The sequence below is a fragment of the Ranitomeya imitator genome, chromosome 8 (assembly GCF_032444005.1).
Source record: "Ranitomeya imitator isolate aRanImi1 chromosome 8, aRanImi1.pri, whole genome shotgun sequence".
In the NCBI taxonomy this organism is placed as follows: Eukaryota; Metazoa; Chordata; class Amphibia; order Anura; family Dendrobatidae; genus Ranitomeya; species Ranitomeya imitator.
In genome coordinates, this window is record NC_091289.1 from 123,343,212 (window position 1) to 123,367,209 (window position 23,998).

Genomic DNA, 23,998 nt, shown 5'->3' on the forward strand with positions numbered 1-23,998 from the left:
CTGGGCATTTTCTCTTGCGCCAGGAGACCCTGCATTGAGTAGTGTCGATGCGTTTTTCCTGGCGCTCGGATTGCTGTACGATGAGCCTAATTCAGTGGATCAGGCTGAGAAAAATTTGCTGGCTTTGTGCCAGGGTCAGGATGATATAGAAGTATATTGTCAGAAATTTAGGAAATGGTCAGTACTCACTCAGTGGAATGAATCTGCGCTGGCAGCTTTGTTCAGAAAGGGTCTCTCTGAGGCTCTTAAGGATGTCATGGTGGGATTTCCTATGCCTGCTGGTTTGAATGAGTCTTTGTCTTTGGCCATTCAGATCGGTCGACGCTTGCGCGAGCGTAAATCTGTGCAGTGCGATAGGACTATGACTAGAGTTGAACGGCAGGAATACAGACGTCTGAATGGTCTGTGTTTCTACTGTGGTGATTCCACTCATGCTATTTCTGATTGTCCTAAGCGCACTAAGCGGTCCGCTAGGTCTGCTGTCATTGGTACTGTACAGTCCAAATTCCTTCTGTCCATTACCTTGATATGCTCTTTGTCGTCGTTTTCTGTCATGGCGTTTGTGGATTCGGGCGCTGCCCTGAATCTGATGGATTTGGATTATGCTAAACGTTGTGGGTTTTTCTTGGAGCCTTTGCGGTGTCCTATTCCATTGAGAGGAATTGATGCTACACCTTTGGCCAAGAATAAACCTCAATACTGGGCCCAGCTGACCATGTGCATGGCTCCTGCACATCAGGAAGTTATTCGCTTTCTGGTGTTGCATAATCTGCATGATGTGGTCGTGTTGGGGTTGCCATGGCTACAAACCCATAATCCAGTATTGGATTGGAATTCCATGTCGGTATCCAGCTGGGGTTGTCAGGGGGTACATGGTGATGTTCCATTTTTGTCGATTTCGTCATCCACCCCTTCTGAGGTCCCAGAGTTCTTGTCTGATTATCAGGATGTATTTGAAGAGCCCAAGTCCGATGCTCTACCTCCGCATAGGGATTGTGATTGTGCTATCAATTTGATTCCTGGTAGTAAATTCCCTAAAGGTCGATTATTTAATTTATCCGTGCCCGAACACGCCGCTATGCGCAGTTATGTGAAGGAATCCCTGGAGAAGGGACATATTCGCCTATCGTCATCACCACTGGGAGCAGGGTTCTTCTTTGTAGCCAAGAAAGATGGTTCGCTGAGACCGTGTATTGATTACCGCCTTCTTAATAAGATCACTGTTAAATTTCAGTATCCCTTGCCATTGTTATCTGACTTGTTTGCTCGGATTAAGGGGGCTAGTTGGTTCACTAAGATAGATCTTCGTGGTGCGTATAATCTGGTGAGAATCAGGCAAGGAGATGAATGAAAAACTGCATTCAATACGCCCGAGGGTCATTTTGAGTATCTAGTGATGCCGTTCGGACTTGCCAATGCTCCATCTGTGTTTCAGTCTTTTATGCATGACATCTTCCGTGAGTATCTGGATAAATTCCTGATTGTTTACTTGGATGACATTTTGATCTTCTCAGATGATTGGGAGTCTCATGTGAAGCAGGTCAGAATGGTTTTTCAGGTCCTGCGTGCTAACTCTTTGTTTGTGAAGGGATCAAAGTGTCTCTTCGGTGTGCAGAAAGTTTCATTTTTGGGGTTCATCTTTACCCCTTCTACTATCGAGATGGACCCTGTTAAGGTCCAAGCCATCCAGGATTGGATTCAGCCGACATCTCTGAAAAGTCTGCAAAAGTTCCTGGGCTTTGCTAATTTTTATCGTCGCTTCATCTGTAATTTTTCTAGCATTGCCAAACCATTGACCGATTTGACCAAGAAGGGTGCTGATTTGGTTAATTGGTCTTCTGCTGCTGTGGAAGCTTTTCAGGAGTTGAAGCGTCGTTTTTGTTCTGCCCCTGTGTTGTGTCAGCCAGATGTTTCTCTTCCGTTCCAGGTCGAGGTTGATGCTTCTGAGATTGGAGCAGGGGCGGTTTTGTCACAGAGAGGTTCTGATTGCTCAGTGATGAAACCATGTGCTTTCTTTTCCAGGAAGTTTTCGCCCGCTGAGCGTAATTATGATGTGGGCAATCGAGAGTTGCTGGCCATGAAGTGGGCATTCGAGGAGTGGCGTCATTGGCTTGAAGGAGCTAAGCATCGCGTGGTGGTATTGACTGATCATAAGAACTTGACTTATCTCGAGTCTGCCAAGCGCTTGAATCCTAGACAGGCCCGTTGGTCGTTATTTTCTGCCCGCTTCGACTTTGTGATTTCGTACCTTCCGGGCTCTAAAAATGTGAAGGCGGATGCTCTGTCTAGGAGTTTTGTGCCCGACTCTCCGGGTTTATCTGAGCCAGCGGGTATCCTCAAGGAAGGAGTCATTGTGTCTGCCATCTCCCCTGATTTGCGGCGGGTGCTGCAAAAATTTCAGGCGAATAAACCTGATCGTTGTCCAGCAGAGAAACTGTTCGTCCCTGATAGGTGGACTAATAAACTTATCTCTGAACTTCATTGTTCGGTGTTGGCTGGTCATCCTGGAATCTTTGGTACCAGAGAGTTAGTGGCTAGATCCTTCTGGTGGCCATCTCTGTCACGGGATGTACGTACTTTTGTGCAGTCCTGTGGGATTTGTGCTAGGGCTAAGCCCTGCTGTTCTCGTGCCAGTGGGTTGCTTTTGCCCTTGCCGGTCCCAAAGAGGCCTTGGACACATATTTCGATGGATTTCATTTCTGACCTTCCCGTTTCTCAAAAGATGTCAGTCATTTGGGTGGTCTGTGATCGCTTTTCTAAAATGGTCCATCTGGTGCCCTTGGCTAAATTGCCTTCCTCCTCTGATTTGGTACCTTTGTTCTTTCAGCATGTGGTTCGGTTGCATGGCATTCCTGAGAATATTGTTTCTGACAGAGGTTCCCAGTTTGTTTCAAGGTTTTGGCGAGCCTTTTGTGGTAGGATGGGCATTGACCTATCCTTTTCCTCGGCTTTCCATCCTCAGACTAATGGCCAGACCGAACGAACCAATCAGACCTTGGAAACATATCTGAGATGTTTTGTTTCTGCAGACCAGGATGATTGGGTGTCCTTTTTGCCGTTGGCTGAGTTCGCCCTTAATAATCGGGCCAGCTCGGCTACCTTGGTTTCTCCATTTTTTTGCAATTCTGGGTTCCATCCTCGTTTCTCTTCAGGACAGGTTGAGTCTTCGGACTGTCCTGGTGTGGATTCTGTGGTGGATAGGTTGCAGCAGATCTGGACTCAGGTAGTGGACAATTTGATCTTGTCCCAGGAGAAAGCTCAACTTTTCGCTAATCGCAGACGCCGTGTGGGTCCCCGACTTCGTGTTGGGGATCTGTTGGGGATCTGGTTTGGTTATCTTCTCGTCATATTGCTATGAAGGTTTCCTCTCCTAAATTTAAACCTCGTTTTATTGGTCCGTATAGGATTTCTGAGGTTCTCAATCCTGTGTCTTTTCGTTTGACCCTCCCAGACTCCTTTTCCATACATAATGTATTCCATAGGTCGTTGTTGCGGAGATACGTGGCACCTATGGTTCCATCTGTTGAGCCTCCTGCCCCGGTTTTGGTGGAGGGGGAATTGGAGTATATTGTGGAGAAGATTTTGGATTCTCGTGTTTCTAGACGGAAACTCCAGTATCTGGTTAAATGGAAGGGTTATGCTCAGGAAGATAATTCCTGGGTTTTTGCCTCTGATGTTCATGCTTCCGATCTTGTTCGTGCCTTTCATGCGGCTCATCCTGGTCGGCCTGGGGGCTCTGGTGAGGGTTCGGTGACCCCTCCTCAAGGGAGGGGTACTGTTGTGAATTCTGTGGCTGAATTCACTCCTGTGGTCACAAGTGGTACTGCAGCTTCTGAGCTTCCTCCCTCAGGTGTTCTGGTGAGCTCGTTAACTGCTTCATTACTTAACTCCGCCTGATGCTGCTATCCTTGCTCCTTGTCAATGTTTCAGTGTTGGATCTGAGCTTCTCCTGATTGTTCCTGTGACCTGCTGCTCTGTATAGCTAAGTGCTTTTTGCTTTTTTGTTGCTTTTTTTCTGTCCAGCTTGTCTTTTGTTTTGCTGGAAGCTCTGAGACGCAAAGGGTGTACCGCCGTGCCGTTAGTTCGGCACGGTGGGTTTTTTTTGCCCCCTTTGCGTAGTTTTGCTTTAGGGTTTTTTGTAGACTGCAAAGTTCGCTTTACTGTCCTCGCTCTGTCCTAGAATATCGGGCCCCACTTTGCTGAATCTATTTCATCCCTACGTTTTGTCTTTTCATCTTACTCACAGTCATTATATGTGGGGGGCTGCCTTTTCCTTTGGGAAATTTCTCTGGGGCAAGTCAGGCCTATTTTTCTATCTTCAGGCTAGCTAGTTTCTTAGGCTGTGCCGAGTTGCCTAGGTAGTTGTTAGGCGCAATCCACAGCCGCTTTTAGTTGTGTTTAGGATAGGATCAGGTGTGCAGTCTACAGAGTTTCCACGTCTCAGAGCTCGTTCTTGTATTTTTGGGTATTTGTCAGATCACTGTGTGCGCTCTGATCGCTAAGCACACTGTGTTTCTGGATTGCCTTCATAACACCTATCATTAGCAAACATAACAGGCTCCTCTGCTGCCTTTCAGACATAGTATTTTGGCACAAAGTATTTAGTGGTGTAAATGTAGGACAGGGCCCCTGAATATTTTAACTAGCATCATACATGTCAACAAATTGGTATTGTCAGTGCCAGGCATTGAAGGATTTCAGCGCATAGACTAAACAGTGGTGGAGCTGTGAGAGATAATTTTGCAAGTGGTAGAGCACTGTTTGAGCTGGGGGGGACACTCTCTCGTAGCCGGTGGTACAGGCCCAGGGCCCCACATGTTACAACGGTGTATCTGACGTTGGGTGCACGCCACCACCGCCAGAGACACTTCATTGAACTATGAGGGACCCAGTGGCAGTGCAGTCGACCAAAAGTGGGCAAACCCACCTCTTCAGACAAACAGCACTCTCACGGGTGCTTGCGCCAAGTGACGAGACCACGGCCCTGTGGGGGGAGTTAGCCAATTTAGGGAGGTGTAAACATGTCGTATGCTGGACAAACAGCAGCTGCAAATTAAGAGATTGGAACAGTCAGTAAGACCAGTCCAAAAGCAAGACCTTTTTACAGGAAAGCTAGGTGTCAGCTGGGAAAGGTGGGGCAAAATAGTAAGAAATCCATGAGTGGTTCATTTTAATGAAGGTTAGATCATCAACATTTTGGGTAGCCAGATGAGTCTTTTTTTGGTCAGTAGTGAACTAGCAGCACTGAATACTAGTGTTGAGCGATACCTTCCGATATCGGAAAGTATCGGTATCGGTTTGGATCGGCCGATATTCAAAAAATATCGGATATCGCCGATACCGATACCCGATCCCAATGCAAGTCAATGGGACCAAAATATCGGAATTAAAATAAACCCTTTCTTTCCTTGTAGGTTCATTCTACATGAAGGAAAACAACTAAGAATAATGTAGGATGTATGGGGGAGGTGGCGGAGACATTAAAGGCAATGAGGATTAGTCCAATCAAATAGAATAGCATGATTTTTTTTTTTTTAAAGACGTTCGGATTGAAAAAGATATTGACTATGTAAATTTTTTTTTATTTTGTCAGATATTGATGTTTCACTATTCCACGACCTTCCCCTTCTTTTTTTTCCTTTTCCCACACTTTCATCTTCATCATCATCAGCATCTTTGACATCAACTTCTTCACCTTATTCATCTTCTTCTTCATCTTCTACCTATTTTTTTTTTTTTATTACATTCTTCATATTCATTTTCTTCAACTATTATTATTCTTCTTATTCTACATATTCTTTTTATTCCACTGTTATTATTCTTCCTATTCTACTTCTTCATCATATTCTCATTTGTGACAGGCATTCCCGTAGTTGTTATCTATAAAAGTTTGAAGATTACACCTTCCGTTCTGCCAGTCACAAAAGTTACATTTGTCCGCGTTCAGTTTGGCCTGCAGCATCAGGCTTTATCCAGGGGCACCACGAGGAGGAACGGACTCACCCCCATACACTGCTTAGTCTTCTTCTGCATATAATTTAGATAATATCTTTTGCTCTGATATTAAGTCTTATGCTTAATGTTCTTCTGCTCTTTGTTCTGCAGCCTCTTGTTCTTCTGCTTCTCGGTCTTCCATGTTGTCGTCTCCAGGGTCGTCGTCTCCAGTGTCGTCATCTCCGCCGTCGTCGTCTCCGCCGTCGTCGTCGTCGTCATCGGGGTGGTCTTCCGTGTCGTCGTCATCGTGGTGGTCTTCCGGGTCGTCGACGTTAGGGTCTTCAACTTGGAAATGTAGCAGAAGGTACAAGAAGGCTGAGAAAATGCCAAGAACCAGCTGATGGAACTGGAACTCGGATGGCTACCCGAAGGTTCAAGAGCCTATGGAACTACCGAGGACCAGCTGACGTTACTGGAACCCGGTTACTAAGCAGGAGGTACCCGTGCTAAAAAGCACTACCAAGGACCGCCTGACGTTGACGGAACTCGGATACCCAGAAGGAGGCACCTAAGCCAAAGGCTCTGCCCGGAACCAGCTGACGTTACTGGAACCAGGATGGGGAGCAGAAGGTACAAGAGCAAAAGACACTGCCGAGAACCAGCTGACGGTACTGGAACCCGGATGGGTAGCCGAAGGTCCAAGAGCCAATGGAACTACCGAGGACCAGCTGACGTTACTGGAACCCGGTTACTAAGCAGGAGGTACCCGTGCCTGAAAGCACTACCAAGGACGACCTGACGTTGGTGGAACTTGGATACCCAGAAGGAGGCACCTAAGCCAAAGGCTCTGCCCGGAACCAGCTGACGGTACTGGAACCAGGATGGGGAGCAGAAGGTACAAGAGCAAAAGACACTGCCGAGAACCAGCTGACGGTGCTGGAACCAGGTGGTGGACCCGAAGGCCCACAGGAGAGGAGAGAACAGCTAGGCCGCGAGGCAGCCGCAGTTACCGAACCCCAACAGTCCTACAGGGGGAGCTGGGCCTACTGGCACTACATAACCAGCCTTGACTACCAGTTCACGCAGCCCACATAGGAAGCTCCTAAACTGGAGGCACCCTGGAGTTGGCTAACTCGACCGCACCACGACGGGGCAAGCATAGGCGTCTCAGTGAAGTTGACACAACCCGGAAACAGCTGACGGTGCTGAAACCAGGCTTGGCACGAGGGAGTACCTGTGACAAGAACACTGCCGAGAACCAGCTGGCGGTGCTGGAACCCGGATGCGTTGCCCCAGTGTGCAAGAGCCAATGGCACGACCGAGGACCAGCTGACGGTGCTGGAACCCGGTTACTAAGCTGTAGGTGCCCGCGCTTAAAAGCACTACCAAGGACCGCCTGGCGTTGGCGGAACTCGGATACCCAGGAGGAGGCACCTAAGCCAAAGGCTCGGCCCGGAACCAGCTGACGGTGCTGGAACCAGGTGGTGGACCCGAAGGTCCACAGGAGAGGAGAGAACAGCTAGGCCGCGAGGCAGCCGCAGTTACCGAACCCCAACAGTCCTACAGGGGGAGCTGGGCCTACTGGCACTACAGAACCAGCCTTGACTACCAGTTCACGCAGCCCACATAGGAAGCTCCTAAACTGGAGGCACCCTGGAGTTGGCTAACTCGACCGCACCACGACGGGGCAAGCATAGGCGTCTCAGTGAAGTTGACACAACCCGGAAACAGCTGACGGTGCTGAAACCAGGCTTGGCACGAGGGAGTACCTGTGACAAGAACACTGCCGAGAACCAGCTGGCGGTGCTGGAACACGGATGCGTTGCCCCAGTGTGCAAGAGCCAATGGCACGACCGAGGACCAGCTGACGGTGCTGGAACCCGGTTACTAAGCTGTAGGTGCCCGCGCTTAAAAGCACTACCAAGGACCGCCTGGCGTTGGCGGAACTCGGATACCCAGGAGGAGGCACCTAAGCCAAAGGCTCGGCCCGGAACCAGCTGACGGTGCTGGAACCAGGTGGTGGACCCCAAGGCCCACAGGAGAGGAGAGAACAGCTAGGCCGCGAGGCAGCCGCAGTTACCGAACCCCAACAGTCCTACAGGGGGAGCTGGGCCTACTGGCACTACAGAACCAGCCTTGACTACCAGTTCACGCAGCCCACATAGGAAGCTCCTAAACTGGAGGCACCCTGGAGTTGGCTAACCCGACCGCACCACGACGAGGCAAGCATAGGTGTCTCAGTGAGCTTGACACAACCCGGAAACAGCTGACGGTGCTGAAACCAGGCTTGGCACGAGGGAGTACCTGTGACAAAAACACTGCCGAGAACCAGCTGGCGGTGCTGGAACCCGGATGCGTTGCCCCAGTGTGCAAGAGCCAATGGCACGACCGAGGACCAGCTGACGGTGCTGGAACCCGGTTACTAAGCTGTAGGTGCCCGCGCTTAAAAGCACTACCAAGGACCGCCTGGCGTTGGCGGAACTCGGATACCCAGGAGGAGGCACCTAAGCCAAAGGCTCGGCCCGGAACCAGCTGACGGTGCTGGAACCAGGTGGTGGACCCGAAGGTCCACAGGAGAGGAGAGAACAGCTAGGCCGCGAGGCAGCCGCAGTTACCGAACCCCAACAGTCCTACAGGGGGAGCTGGGCCTACTGGCACTACAGAACCAGCCTTGACTACCAGTTCACGCAGCCCACATAGGAAGCTCCTAAACTGGAGGCACCCTGGAGTTGGCTAACTCGACCGCACCACGACGGGGCAAGCATAGGCGTCTCAGTGAAGTTGACACAACCCGGAAACAGCTGACGGTGCTGAAACCAGGCTTGGCACGAGGGAGTACCTGTGACAAGAACACTGCCGAGAACCAGCTGGCGGTGCTGGAACCCGGATGCGTTGCCCCAGTGTGCAAGAGCCAATGGCACGACCGAGGACCAGCTGACGGTGCTGGAACCCGGTTACTAAGCTGTAGGTGCCCGCGCTTAAAAGCACTACCAAGGACCGCCTGGCGTTGGCGGAACTCGGATACCCAGGAGGAGGCACCTAAGCCAAAGGCTCGGCCCGGAACCAGCTGACGGTGCTGGAACCAGGTGGTGGACCCGAAGGTCCACAGGAGAGGAGAGAACAGCTAGGCCGCGAGGCAGCCGCAGTTACCGAACCCCAACAGTCCTACAGGGGGAGCTGGGCCTACTGGCACTACAGAACCAGCCTTGACTACCAGTTCACGCAGCCCACATAGGAAGCTCCTAAACTGGAGGCACCCTGGAGTTGGCTAACCCGACCGCACCACGACGAGGCAAGCATAGGTGTCTCAGTGAGCTTGACACAACCCGGAAACAGCTGACGGTGCTGAAACCAGGCTTGGCACGAGGGAGTACCTGTGACAAAAACACTGCCGAGAACCTGCTGGCGGTGCTGGAACCCGGATGCGTTGCCCCAGTGTGCAAGAGCCAATGGCACGACCGAGGACCAGCTGACGGTGCTGGAACCCGGTTACTAAGCTGTAGGTGCCCGCGCTTAAAAGCACTACCAAGGACCGCCTGGCGTTGGCGGAACTCGGATACCCAGGAGGAGGCACCTAAGCCAAAGGCTCGGCCCGGAACCAGCTGACGGTGCTGGAACCAGGTGGTGGACCCCAAGGCCCACAGGAGAGGAGAGAACAGCTAGGCCGCGAGGCAGCCGCAGTTACCGAACCCCAACAGTCCTACAGGGGGAGCTGGGCCTACTGGCACTACAGAACCAGCCTTGACTACCAGTTCACGCAGCCCACATAGGAAGCTCCTAAACTGGAGGCACCCTGGAGTTGGCTAACCCGACCGCACCACGACGAGGCAAGCATAGGTGTCTCAGTGAGCTTGACACAACCCGGAAACAGCTGACGGTGCTGAAACCAGGCTTGGCACGAGGGAGTACCTGTGACAAAAACACTGCCGAGAACCAGCTGGCGGTGCTGGAACCCGGATGCGTTGCCCCAGTGTGCAAGAGCCAATGGCACGACCGAGGACCAGCTGACGGTGCTGGAACCCGGTTACTAAGCTGTAGGTGCCCGCGCTTAAAAGCACTACCAAGGACCGCCTGGCGTTGGCGGAACTCGGATACCCAGGAGGAGGCACCTAAGCCAAAGGCTCGGCCCGGAACCAGCTGACGGTGCTGGAACCAGGTGGTGGACCCGAAGGTCCACAGGAGAGGAGAGAACAGCTAGGCCGCGAGGCAGCCGCAGTTACCGAACCCCAACAGTCCTACAGGGGGAGCTGGGCCTACTGGCACTACAGAACCAGCCTTGACTACCAGTTCACGCAGCCCACATAGGAAGCTCCTAAACTGGAGGCACCCTGGAGTTGGCTAACTCGACCGCACCACGACGGGGCAAGCATAGGCGTCTCAGTGAAGTTGACACAACCCGGAAACAGCTGACGGTGCTGAAACCAGGCTTGGCACGAGGGAGTACCTGTGACAAGAACACTGCCGAGAACCAGCTGGCGGTGCTGGAACCCGGATGCGTTGCCCCAGTGTGCAAGAGCCAATGGCACGACCGAGGACCAGCTGACGGTGCTGGAACCCGGTTACTAAGCTGTAGGTGCCCGCGCTTAAAAGCACTACCAAGGACCGCCTGGCGTTGGCGGAACTCGGATACCCAGGAGGAGGCACCTAAGCCAAAGGCTCGGCCCGGAACCAGCTGACGGTGCTGGAACCAGGTGGTGGACCCGAAGGTCCACAGGAGAGGAGAGAACAGCTAGGCCGCGAGGCAGCCGCAGTTACCGAACCCCAACAGTCCTACAGGGGGAGCTGGGCCTACTGGCACTACAGAACCAGCCTTGACTACCAGTTCACGCAGCCCACATAGGAAGCTCCTAAACTGGAGGCACCCTGGAGTTGGCTAACTCGACCGCACCACGACGGGGCAAGCATAGGCGTCTCAGTGAAGTTGACACAACCCGGAAACAGCTGACGGTGCTGAAACCAGGCTTGGCACGAGGGAGTACCTGTGACAAGAACACTGCCGAGAACCAGCTGGCGGTGCTGGAACCAGGTGGTGGACCCCAAGGCCCACAGGAGAGGAGAGAACAGCTAGGCCGCGAGGCAGCCGCAGTTACCGAACCCCAACAGTCCTACAGGGGGAGCTGGGCCTACTGGCACTACAGAACCAGCCTTGACTACCAGTTCACGCAGCCCACATAGGAAGCTCCTAAACTGGAGGCACCCTGGAGTTGGCTAACCCGACCGCACCACGACGAGGCAAGCATAGGTGTCTCAATGAGCTTGACACAACCCGGAAACAGCTGACGGTGCTGAAACCAGGCTTGGCACGAGGGAGTACCTGTGACAAAAACACTGCCGAGAACCAGCTGGCGGTGCTGGAACCCGGATGCGTTGCCCCAGTGTGCAAGAGCCAATGGCACGACCGAGGACCAGCTGACGGTGCTGGAACCCGGTTACTAAGCTGTAGGTGCCCGCGCTTAAAAGCACTACCAAGGACCGCCTGGCGTTGGCGGAACTCGGATACCCAGGAGGAGGCACCTAAGCCAAAGGCTCGGCCCGGAACCAGCTGACGGTGCTGGAACCAGGTGGTGGACCCCAAGGCCCACAGGAGAGGAGAGAACAGCTAGGCCGCGAGGCAGCCGCAGTTACCGAACCCCAACAGTCCTACAGGGGGAGCTGGGCCTACTGGCACTACAGAACCAGCCTTGACTACCAGTTCACGCAGCCCACATAGGAAGCTCCTAAACTGGAGGCACCCTGGAGTTGGCTAACCCGACCGCACCACGACGAGGCAAGCATAGGTGTCTCAGTGAGCTTGACACAACCCGGAAACAGCTGACGGTGCTGAAACCAGGCTTGGCACGAGGGAGTACCTGTGACAAAAACACTGCCGAGAACCAGCTGGCGGTGCTGGAACCCGGATGCGTTGCCCCAGTGTGCAAGAGCCAATGGCACGACCGAGGACCAGCTGACGGTGCTGGAACCCGGTTACTAAGCTGTAGGTGCCCGCGCTTAAAAGCACTACCAAGGACCGCCTGGCGTTGGCGGAACTCGGATACCCAGGAGGAGGCACCTAAGCCAAAGGCTCGGCCCGGAACCAGCTGACGGTGCTGGAACCAGGTGGTGGACCCGAAGGTCCACAGGAGAGGAGAGAACAGCTAGGCCGCGAGGCAGCCGCAGTTACCGAACCCCAACAGTCCTACAGGGGGAGCTGGGCCTACTGGCACTACAGAACCAGCCTTGACTACCAGTTCACGCAGCCCACATAGGAAGCTCCTAAACTGGAGGCACCCTGGAGTTGGCTAACCCGACCGCAACACGACGGGGCAAGCATAGGCGTCTCAGTGAAGTTGACACAACCCGGAAACAGCTGACGGTGCTGAAACCAGGCTTGGCACGAGGGAGTACCTGTGACAAGAACACTGCCGAGAACCAGCTGGCGGTGCTGGAACCCAGATGCGTTGCCTTGCCTATTAAAGATTGTCTTCCTAGAGCCCCAACTAGCGGTGTTGGAGCAAAGGGTAAGCAGGGGGAGATGAGTGTAGGCCGAAGCCTGCACTGGAGGCAGCTTTGTGTCTGCGTTGCGTTTGCAGGACACTTTGCCGGCTACACACTGGGGGAACAGCTGGCGTTGCTGAACCCCACTAACACAATGGCGTGTGTTTTTCTCTGTGCAGCTAGCACTTGCGGGCAAAAACTAGCGATGTTAGAGCCCGTGTTGAAGCAGGAGGAGGAGGAGAGGAGCAGAGTGTAGGCCGAAGCTTAGTTGAACCAATTTCAAAGGAAACCTTTAACCCCCCCCTCAGGTGTTACAAAGTACAAGAGACACACCTTGTGCAGTATTAATGCTGCACAAGTGAAAGGTTGCTCTATTAATTTGTCTACTTGCACACGCTGAATGAAAGACATACACAATTTACCCCATTCTACAGTCAAACTGTAGTGGATGCGTGACTTGGTTTTTTGATGAGACGCAGCACAGGTGTCCAAAATAACGCCTTGGTGCTTGGAGCAGCTTCCTGAGCGTTGTTATTTGCTGTACAGGAGTCTGCGCTCTTGTGTTATCCCTTGGCAATGCCCTGTTAGCGCTGCCCATCTTATGACCTCATTTCATGTTGGCCGGTGCGGTTAACGATGGCCATAAATCCCAGACCCACAGTGTCTTTTCATAAAGCCACACTGCGGTGCTGGGATTCGTGGCCTTGAGCAGTAAATATTTTGGCCGCTCACACACGTCCTTACACCTGCTTCAGACTGGGCGGCCTCTGCTGATCCCTTCTCGCATGCCGCGGCCATGAGGCTGCACAGTCTGAAGAAGGCGGAAGGAGATGAGTTAAGACAGGCGAAGATATGCACTGCTCGTGCCCATCAATCACACCCTCGCAGTCAAAATAATTAAGACAACGAGGAGCATTTTATTCAGGCAGGGCGGACGAACAGGCGCAAGTAGCCAACCAATGATGTCAGAAGACGGGAAGCGCTACCAAGGGGGGTGCTGCGTATCATTAGAAAGGAAAGTCACACCTCAGGGACAGTGGAATGGTCTCAAAGAGACACATTTTGTACGTGTTGAGTTCCACGTGGGCAAGGAGAAAACATCAGCCACCTTGTACAAATGCAGCAGTACTGCTGTACAAGGTGGCTGTTATACATAGAAACACCTGGGGGTGGGGGCCAGGCTCCCTTCAATTTCAGTTCATGTGCCTGCGTGGCGTTTGCAGGTCACGTTGCAAGCTGCACAGCAGGGGAACAGCTGGCGGTGCTGAACCCCACTAACACATTGGCTGGTGTTTTTCTCTGTGCAGCTAGCATTTCCGGGCAAAAACTAGCGGTGTTTGAGCCCAGGGTCAGCAGGAGGAGGAGGAGAGGAGCAAAGTGTAGGCCGAAGCCTGCACTGGTGGCAGCTTTTGGTCGGTTGTGCCAGCGTGGCTTGTGCTGGACACGATGCCGGCTACACAGCGGGGGAACAGCTGGCGTTGCTGAACCCCACTAACACATTGGCTGGTGTTTTTCTCTGTGCAGCTAGCATTTCCGGGCAAAAACTAGCGTTGTTAGAGCCCAGGGTCAGCAGGAGGAGGAGAGGAGCAGAGTGTAGGCCGAAGCCTAGTTGAACCAATTTCAAAGGTTACCTTTAACCCCCCCTCAGGTGTTACAAAGAACAAGAGCCACTCCTTCTGCAGCATTAATGCTGCACAAGTAAAAGGTTGCTCTATTAATTTGTCTACTTGCACAAGCTGAATGCAACACGTAGACTATTTAGCCCATTATACTGTTTAACAGTAGTGGAGGCGTGACTTGTCTTTTTAAAGAAAAGCAGCACAGGTGTCGAAAACAACACCTTTTTGCATGGGCGCAGCTTCCTGAGCGTTGTTAGTTGCTGTACAGGAGTCTGCGCTCTTGTGATCCTTTGGCCATGCGCTGTGAGCGCTTCCTGTCTTATGACCTCATTTCATGTTGGCCGTTGCGGTTAGCGATGGACATGAATCCCAGACCCACAGTGTGTTTTTAAAAAATCACACTGCGGTGCTGGGATTCGTGCCCTGGTGCAGTAAATATGTTTGCCGCTCACACATGTCCTTACACCTGCTTCAGACTGGACGGCCTCATCTGATCCCTTATCGCCTGCCGCGGCCATGAGGACACCCAGTCTGAAGAAGGCGGAAGGAGATGAGTGAACACAGGCAAACATATGCACTGCACATGCCCATCAATCACACCCTCGCTGTCCAAAAAAATAAGACACCGAGGGGCGTTGTTTCGAGCAGGGGAGATGCACAGGCGCAGCCAGCTAACCAATGATGTCAAAAGACGGGCAGCGCTAACAAGGGTGGTGCTGCGTGTCATTACAAAGGAAAGTCACACCTCAGGGACATTGTAATGGTCTCTAATGAGAAACATTTTGTACGTGTTGAGTTCCACGTGGGCAAGGAGAAAAAGTCAGCCACCTTGTACAAATGCAGCAGTACTGCTGTACAAGGTGGCTGTTATACATAGAAACACCTGGGGGGGTGGGGGGCAGGCTCCCTTCAATTTCAGTTCATGTGCCTGCGTGGCATTTGCAGGTCACGTTGCAAGCTACACAGCAGGGGAACAGCTGGCGTTGCTGAACCCCACTGACACATTGACTGGTGTTTTTCTCTGTGCAGATTGCATGTCTGGGCAAAAACTAGCGGTGTTAGAGCCCAGGGTCAGCAGGAGGAGGAGGAGAGGAGCAAAGTGTAGGCCGAAGCCTGCACTGGTGGCAGCTTTTGGTCGGTTGTGCCAGCGTGGCTTGTGCTGGACACGATGCCGGCTACACAGCGGGGGAACAGCTGGCGGTGCTGAACCCCACTAACACATTGGCTGGTGTTTTTCTCTGTGCAGCTAGCATTTCCGGGCAAAAACTAGCGGTGTTTGAGCCCAGGGTCAGCAGGAGGAGTAGAGGAGCAGAGTGTAGGCCGAAGCCTAGTTGAACCAATTTCAAAGGTTACCTTTAACCCCCCCCTCAGGTGTTGCAAGGTACAAGAGCCACACCTTGTGCAGCATTAATGCTGCACAAGTGAAAGGTTGCTCTATTTGTTTTGCTCCTTGCACACGCTGACTAAAACACGTACACTATTTAGCCCATTATACTGTCAAACAGTTGTGGAGGCGTGACTTGTCTTTTTAACGAGACGCAGCACAGGTGTCAAAATTTGCACCTAGGTACTGGGCGCAGATTCCTGAGCGTTGTTATTTGCTGTACAGGAGTCTGCGCTATTGTGATCCCTTGGCCATGCGCTGTGAGCGCTTCCTGTCTTCTGACCTCATTTCATGTCGGCCGTTGCGGTTAGCGATGGACATGAATCCCAGACCCACAGTGTGTTTTCAAAAAATCACACTGCGTGGCTGGGATTCGTGGCCTTGTGCAGTAAATAGGTTTGCCGCTTACACATGTCCTTACACCTGCTCCAGACTGGGCGGCCTCAGCTGATCCCTTATCGCCTACCACGGCCAGGAGGCCGCACAGTCTGAAGAAGGCGGAAGGAGATGAGTGAACACAGGCAAACATATGCACTGCACATGCCCATCAATCACACCCTCGCTGTCCAAAAAAATAAGACACCGAGGGGCGTTGTTTCGAGCAGGGGAGATGCACAGGCGCAGCCAGCTAACCAATGATGTCAAAAGACGGGCAGCGCTAACAAGGGTGGTGCTGCGTGTCATTACAAAGGAAAGTCACACCTCAGGGACATTGTAATGGTCTCTAATGAGACACATTTTGTACGTGTTGAGTTCCACGTGGGCAAGGAGAAAAAGTCAGCCACCTTGTACAAATGCAGCAGTACTGCTGTACAAGGTGGCTGATATACGTAGAAACACCTGTGGGTGGGGGGCAGGCTCCCTTCAATTTCAGTTCATGTGCCTGCGTGGCGTTTGCAGGTCACGTTGCAAGCTACACAGCAGGGGAACAGCTGGCGTTGCTGAACCCCACTGACACATTGACTGGTGTTTTTCTCTGTGCAGATTGCATGTCCGGGCAAAAACTAGCGGTGTTAGAGCCCAGGGTCAGCAGGAGGAGGAGGAGAGGAGCAAAGTGTAGGCCGAAGCCTGCATTGGTGGCAGCTTTTGGTCGGTTGTGCCAGCGTGGCTTGTGCTGGACACGATGCCGGCTACACAGCGGGGGAACAGCAGGCGGTGCTGAACCCCACTAACACATTGGCTGGTGTTTTTCTCTGTGCAGCTAGCATGTCCGGGCAGAAACTGGCGTTGTTTGAGCCCAGGGTCAGCAGGAGGAGGAGAGGAGCAAAGTGTAGGCCGAAGCCTGCACTGGTGGCAGCTTTTGTTCTGTTGTGCCAGCGTGGCTTGTGCTGGACACGTTGCCGACTACACAGCAGGGGAACAGCTGGCGGTGCTGAAACCCACTAACACATTGGCTGGTGTTTTTCTCTGTGCAGCTAGCATTTCCGGGCAAAAACTAGCGGTGTTTGAGCCCAGGGTCAGCAGGAGGAGTAGAGGAGCAGAGTGTAGGCCGAAGCCTAGTTGAACCAATTTCAAAGGTTACCTTTAACCCCCCCCTCAGGTGTTGCAAGGTACAAGAGCCACACCTTGTGCAGCATTAATGCTGCACAAGTAAAAGGTTGCTCTATTTGTTTTGCTCCTTGCACACGCTGACTAAAACACGTACACTATTTAGCCCATTATACTGTCAAACAGTTGTGGAGGCGTGACTTGTCTTTTTAACGAGACGCAGCACAGGTGTCAAAATTTGCACCTAGGTACTGGGCGCAGATTCCTGAGCATTGTTATTTGCTGTACAGGAGTCTGCGCTATTGTGATCCCTTGGCCATGCGCTGTGAGCGCTTCCTGTCTTCTGACCTCATTTCATGTCGGCCGTTGCGGTTAGCGATGGACATGAATCCCAGACCCACAGTGTGTTTTCAAAAAATCACACTGCGTGGCTGGGATTCGTGGCCTTGTGCAGTAAATAGGTTTGCCGCTTACACATGTCCTTACACCTGCTCCAGACTGGGCGGCCTCAGCTGATCCCTTATCGCCTACCACGGCCAGGAGGCCGCACAGTCTGAAGAAGGCGGAAGGAGATGAGTTAAGACAGGCGAACATATGCACTGCTCGTGCCCATAAACCACACCCTCGCTGACAAAATAAATATGACAACGAGGGGCGTTGTTTCTAGCAGGGCGGATGCACAGGCGCAGCCAGCTAACCATGATGACAAAAGACGGGAAACGCTACCAAGGGGGGTGCTGCGTATCATTACAAAGGAAAGTCACACCTCAGGGACAGTGGAATGGTCTCAATGAGACACATTTTGTACGTGTTGAGTTCCACGTGGGCAAGGAGAAAAAGTCAGCCACCTTGTACAAATGCAGCAGTACTGCTGTACTAGGTGGCTGTTATACATAGAAACACCTGGGGGGGTGGGGCCAGGTTCCCTTTTAATTTCAGTTCCTGTGCCTGCATGGCGTTTGCAGGTCACGTTGCCGGCTACACAGCAGGGGAACAGCTGGCGTTGCTGAACCCCACTAACACATTGGCTGGTGTTTTTCTCTGTGCAGCTAGCACTTCCGGGCAAAAACTAGCGGTGTTTGAGCCCAGGTTCAGCAGGAGGAGGAGAGGAGCAGAGTGTAGGCCGAAGCCTGCACTGGTGGCAGCTTTTGTTCTGTTGTGCCAGCGTGGCTTGTGCTGGACACGTTGCCGACTACACAGCAGGGGAACAGCTGGCGGTGCTGAACCCCACTGACACATCACCTAGTGTTTTTTTCTGTGTAGACAACACTTCCAGGTGGCAACTGACAGTGTTGAAACCCAGGGAATCAAAGAGGAGCAGAGTGTAGGCCGAAGCCTGCAGTGGAGCAAGTTGAAAGGGAACCTTTAACCCCCCCCCCCAGGCATTTGTTGCTGAAAGAGCCATCTTGTACAGCAGTAATACTGCACATGGAAAATGGTGGCTCCGAAAATTATGCTCCTTGCAAACGCTGAAGTACACACTCATATAATGTGTCCCCTCACACCGTCAAACCATCCCGGAAGTGGGACTTTCCTTTGTAATGTGACACAGCACAGCCGTCATTCCAACCCCCTTGGTGCCGGGCACCACCTCCTCAACGTTGTTTGGTTCTGTCACGGAGCCCGCACTGTAATGTTATCCCTTGGCCATGCACAGTTAGCGGTGCCCGTCTTCTGACATCATGTAGGTGTCAGGCTGGCAGTGCCTGTGCGTCCAAGCTGCCCGAGATCCAACCTTGCAGTGTCATCTAATGTAGTCCCACTGCGGGCCAGGGATCCATGGGCATGCGCAGTGCATATCATCGCCTCTCACTCACCTCCTTCCTGCTTCTTCAGACTGTGCGGCGTCACGGCCGTGGCATGCTATTAGGGATCAGCTGACGCCGCCTAGTCTGAAGAAGCGTGAAGAAGGGGAGTGAGAGGCTAGTATATGCACTGCGCATGGCCATGGATACCAGGCCCACTGTGGGATCACATTAGACGACACTGCGAGGTGTGATTTCGGGCAGCGTGGACGCACAGGCGCAGCCAGGACGACAACAAATGATGTCAGAGGACGGGCAGCGCAAACTGTGCATGGCCAAGGGATAACATAACAGCGCAGGGTCCATGACGGAATCAAACAACGCTAAGGAGGCAGCGCACGGTGCCAAGGGGGTAGCAATGACGGCTGTGCTGCGTCACATTACAAAGGAAAGTCCCACCTCCGGGACGGTTGGACGGTGTGAGGGGACACATTACATGAGTGTGTAGTTCAGCATTTGCAAGGAGCATAATTTCAAGAGCGACCTTTCCCTTGTGCAGTATTAGTGCTGCACATGGTGGCTCTTTCAGTAACAAACGCCTAGGGGGGGGGGGGGGACAGGTCCCCTTACATTTTAGTTGTGCCAGCGTGGCGGTCGCATGACACGTTGCCGGATACACAGCTGGGGATCAGCTGACGTTACTGAACCCCAATAACAGAGGAGCGACTGTTGACTGTGCACACAGCACTTCCAGGCACCAACTGGCGGTGTTAGAGCCCAGGGACAGCAGGAGGAGCAGATTGGAGGTATTGCCGCACACACAGCTGGGGATCAGCTGACGTTACTGAACCCCAATAACAGAGGAGCGACTGTTGACTGTGCACACAGCACTTCCAGGCACCAACTGGCGGTGTTAGAGCCCAGGGACAGCAGGAGGAGCAGAGGAACAGAGTGTAGGCCGAAGCCTGATTGGAGCAAGTTGAAAGGAAACCTTTAACCCCCCCCCCCCAAGACGTTTGTAGCTGAAAGAGCCATGTTGTGCAGCACTAAGGATGCAAAAGGAAAAGGTTGCTCTTTTAATTATGCTCCTTGCAAACACCGAAGTAAACACTAAAAATGTGTCCCTTTATACCGTTAAACCGTTCCGGAGGTGCGAATTTCCTTCGTAATGGGACACAGCACAGCTGTCATTCCTATCCCCTTGATGCCGTGCGCTGCCTCCTCAGCGTTGTTTTAAGCTGCCACGGAGCCTGCGCTGTTCTGTTAGCCCTTGGCCATGCCCAATTAGCGCTGCCTGTCTTCTGACATAATTTGGTGTCAGGCTGTCAGTGCCTGTGCGTCCACGCTGCTCCAGATCCCACCTCGCAGTCTCATCTAACGTAATCCCACTGCGGGCCTTGGAACCATGGGCATGCACAGTGCATAACCTCGACTCTCACTCCCCTCCTTCCCTCTTCTTCAGACTGTGCGGTGTCACGGCCGTGGCATGCTAGGGATCAGCTGACGGCGCACAGTCTAAAGAAGGCGGAGGGAAATGAGCGAGAGCCCGAGGGGAAGATATGCACTGCGCATGCCCATGGATCCCAGGCCCGCAGTGTGACTCAATCAGAAGACACTGCGAGGCGGGATCTCGGGCACCGCGGCCGCACAGGCGCAGCCAGCCTGACACCAAATTATGTCAGAAGACAGGCAGCGCAAATAGGGCATGCCCAAGGGATAACAGAACAGCGCAGGCTCCGTGACAGCTTAAAACAACGCTGAGGAGGCAGCGCATGGCACCAAGGGGGTAGGAATGACGGCTGTGCTGCGTCACATTACGAAGGAAAGTCCCAGCTCCGGGACGGTATAACGGTATCAGTGAACACATTTTATAAGTGTTAAGTTCTGCGTGTGCAAAGAGCTAAAAAAAAAGAGCTACCTTTTCTTTGTGCAGCATTACTGCTGCACAAGATGGCTCTTTCAGTAACAAACGACGGGGGGGGGGGGGGGACAGGTTCCCTTACATTTAGGTTGTTGTGCCAGCGTGGCGGTCGCAGGACACATTGCCGGCTACACAGCTGGGGATCAGCTGACGTTACTGAAACCCAATAACACTGGGTCGTATGTTTTTACTGTGCAGCCTGCACTTCTGAGCCGCAACTGGCGGTGTTGGAGCCCAGGAATAGCAGTTCAGGTGGTAGAAAGATGAACACAGCAGGAGACCTGGATGACACCCAATTACTTAATCAGGCAGAGGAGTGGCAAATTCCTGCGAGATCCAGGCCTGGTTCATTTTCAGGAAAGTAAGCCGGTCAACGTTATCGGAGGATAGTCGCATGCGACGGTCTGTTAGTACACCACCTGCGGCACTAAAGACACGTTCCGATAAGACACTAGCCGCAGGGCAAGCCAGCACCTCCAATGCATACTGGCTTAGCTCTGGCCATGTATCCAGCTTAGAGACCCAAAACTTGAACGGGGAAGAGCCGTCTGGGAGTACAGTAAGAGGGCAAGCCATGTAGTCTGTCACCATCTGACGGAACCGTTGCCTCCTGCTGACTGGAGCCGCCGGTGATGGTGTAGACATTTGGGGCGGGCACACAAAAGTGTGCCAGAGTTGTGCCATACTGGGCTTGCCTTGGGCAGAGGCACTGCTTCTGCTCCCTCTTTGGGCAGAGCCTCCCCCACTGCCTCGACGCACTGAGCTGCTTTGTAAAGCACTAGCAGCACTCCTCTCAGTTGGACAGGAGAAGATGATGGAATTCACCAGTGTGTCGTGGTACTCCCGCAATTTACGCTCCCGGGTCAACGCAGGGATGAGGTTTTGGACGTTGTCCCGGTAGCGAGGATCGAGGAGGGTGAACACCCAATAATCAGGCATGTTGAGAATGTGGTCGATGCGGCGGTCGTTTCTCAGGCACTGCAGCATGAAATCCACCATGTGCTGCAGAGTGCCAACCGGCCCAGAAACGCTGTCCCCTGCTTGAGACATGATCTCTGCCCGCTCGTCATCACCCCACCCTCGCTGTACACACTGACCACTGGACAATTGTGTCGCTCCCTCCTCTGGACGGAGCTCTTCCTCCTCCATTGACTCCTCCTCATCCTCCTCACAAATTGGCCCCTGCGTACCCCTTTGTGAGGAACCACGTGGCGCTGACTCTCCAGAAGCTGATGGAAAAGGTGACTCCTCATCCTCCACCTCTTCCACCACATCATCCCTTAACCCTTGCAAAGTTTGCTGAAGCAGGCAGATAAGGGGGACAGTCATGCTGACTAGTGCATCATCTGCACTTGCCATCCGCGTGGAATAATCAAAAGGACGCAAAACCTGGCAGACGTCCTTCATAGTGGCCCACTCTGTGGTTGTGAAGTCTGATCGGCGCTGACTGCGACTTCTTTGCGCCTGATGCAGCTGGTACTCCATAACTGCTTGCTGCTGCTCACACAACCGCTCCAACATATGTAACGTGGAATTCCACCGGGTAGGTAGGTCACATATGATGCGGTGTTCCGGAAGGCGGAATCGGCGCTGCAGAGCAGCAATGCGGGATCTGGCCAAGCTGGAACGCCGCAAGTGAGCACACTCTAGGCGGACCTTGTGCAGCAGGGCATCAAGATCCGGATAGTCCCTCAGAAAACTCTGCACAACCAAATTGAGCACATGTGCCAGACATGGGATGTGAGTGAGGTTGCCAAGGGCCAAAGCTGCCACCAGATTTCGGCCATTGTCACACACTACCATGCCTGGCTGGAGATTCGCTGGCAGTAACCACACATCGCTCTCCTGCTTTATGGCATTCCAGAGCTCCTGCGCTGTGTGGCTTCGATGCCCCAATGAAACTAGTTTCAAGACGGCCTGCTGACGTTTGGCCACGGCTGTGCTCATGTCGGTCATAGGTAAACGTTCACGGGTCCATGTGGGGGTGGACTGTGACGGATCCTGCAGAGAGGAATCAGAGGAACTGGTGTAAGAGGAGGAGTCGATGCGTACAGACTGGATTCCTGCAATCCTTGGAGTGGGCAGGACACGTCCTGCGCCACTCGCACGATCTGTACCTGGCTCAACAACATTAACCCAATGGGCAGTGAGGGAAACATATCGCCCCTGTCCATGCTGACTGGTCCACGCATCGGTGGTGAGGTGGACCTTGCTACTGACGGCGTTCAGTAGCGCATGTTTTATGTTTGCCTCAACATGCCTGTGCAGGGCAGGGACAGCCTGCCTGCTGAAGTAAAAGCGGCTGGGCACCTTGTACTGTGGGGACTGCCAATGCCATCAAGTCACGGAAGCTGTCAGTCTCCACCAGCCTGAACGAGAGCATTTCCAGGGACAACAGTTTGGCAATGCCTGCATTCAGAGCCTGTGCTCGGGGGTGGTTGGCCGAGAATGCCCGCCTTTTCTCCCATGCCTGTACTACCGATGGCTGTAGAGTAGACTGGGAGTGTGAGGATGACTGGGAAGGTGGTGCTGTGGGTGGAATTACACAAGGTCTCTGGGAGGAAGCCAAACCAGCTGTGCGTGAGCTGGAGGAAGAGGCAACACGAGCTGAAGAGGTGGTAGCTGCCGCTGTTGGTTGGCCTACATCTTCAGTGTGTTTCTGTAACTCCACCGCGTGCCTGGTCCGCACATGTTTCCACATATTTGTGGTATTGAGGTTGCTGACATTTTTCCCTCTTTTTACTTTATGATGACACAGCTTGCATTTGACAAAACAAATGTCATCTGCAACTGTGTCAAAAAAGGACCAGGCACTGCAAGTCTTGGGAGCGCCCTTTTTGGCTTTGGAAAGAGACAGGCTCCTAACGGGTGCCAAAGTGGAGGCTACAGGCTCCGCAGTCTTCCCCCTCCCTCTCCCTCTTTGGCCCGTAAGAGGAAGCTCTTCCTCTGAGCTGCTCCCACCACCTTCCTGTTCCTCACGCCACGATGGGTCAAGGACCTCATCATCTCCACTACCCTCTGCCACCAACTGCTCCTCCTGGGTAGTCTCAGCAGCACAGTACGCACGAGAAAGCGGCACCTGAGTTTCATCATCAGATGCGTACTGCGCTGTGGTCACCGGAGGCACTGGCCCACCTGCCTCTTCAGAGTCAGAGAGAAAAAGGTGTTGGGCATCACTGCACACTGCCTCTTCTTCCATTTCTCCAATGCTGCTTGGCTGGCCCCCTGTTTCCAAGCCAAGAGATTCAGAGAACAGAAGTAGAGACGGCTCCTGTCCTGGGCTCTCTGACTGCCTGGCCAATTTGGCAGGTGGTGAAGAGACAGATGGCTGCTCTCCAGTGCTCTGTGCCTGAGAGGATGTGGCACTAACTGAAGTCGATGCCGAGGCGTTAGCTGCCATCCACCCGACAACGGCTTCAATTTGGTCTTCACG